This window comes from Cyphomyrmex costatus, unplaced genomic scaffold, assembly GCF_001594065.2.
Source record: "Cyphomyrmex costatus isolate MS0001 unplaced genomic scaffold, Ccosl1.0 C2249105, whole genome shotgun sequence".
NCBI lineage: Eukaryota > Metazoa > Arthropoda > Insecta > Hymenoptera > Formicidae > Cyphomyrmex > Cyphomyrmex costatus.
This window is the reverse complement of record NW_017274036.1, coordinates 1-824: the sequence shown is the minus strand read 5'-3', so window position 1 is coordinate 824 and position 824 is coordinate 1. Positions and strand designations below refer to the sequence as shown.

The following is an 824-nucleotide window of genomic DNA, read 5'->3' as shown; positions in this document are numbered from 1 at the left end:
ATCTAGGGAGATTCGTCTACCTGCTTGCGACTTCCTAACTTCGTTTCCGACCCGCGCCACGTAGGTGTCGCCGTTCGTGAATCTAGATGCGCCATTCGATTGCCTTCCGACCTCTCGTCGCTGTCGTTTCTCGTGGACGTCGCATGGTGGACATAGCGGTTCTGGACAAGCTGGAATCCGGCTTTAAGAAGTTGGTCGAGTCCGACAGCAAATCTCTGCTAAAAAAGCATTTAGCCAAGGAGATCGTCGATCAGCTCAAGACCAGAAAGACCTCATTTGGTTCTGCTCTCTTGGACGTTATCCAATCTGGTTTGGAGAATCATGATTCTGGCGTTGGTATCTACGCGCCCGACGCTGAGGCGTACACCGTCTTCGCCGAGATCCTATCCCATCATCGACGACTGCAAGACGACCGACAACTTCCGCTCAAGGACTTCGGTAACGTCGACTTCTTCGGCAATCTCGATCCTACCGGTACGCTTTATGACAGCGGTAAACGAGATTGAGAAGCGGCTGCCATTCTCGCACGATTGCTTTGGCTCCCTGATGTTCTGCCCGTGGAATCTGGGTACGACGATGCGTGCCTCGGTGCATATCAAGATGCCGAATCTCGCGGCAAACAAAGCCAAGCTTGAGAAGGTCGCAGCCAAGCACAATTTACAGGTGCGCAATACTCATGGCAAACATACCGAAGCTGAAGCCGGCATTTACGATACCTCTAATGAGCGCCGTCTCAGTTTGACCGAGTATCAGGCTGCAAAGGGGATGAGCGATGGCATCGCCGAGCTCATCAAAATCGGAGCCAGCCTCTAAACTTACCTTTT

General features: G+C 52.4%; 1 pseudogene; it reads left to right on the top strand.

The window, feature by feature from the left end:
* The first annotated feature begins 143 nt into the window (after positions 1-143).
* Positions 144-818, top strand: LOC108771305 (arginine kinase-like; annotated as a pseudogene).
* The last annotated feature ends 6 nt before the right edge of the window (positions 819-824 follow it).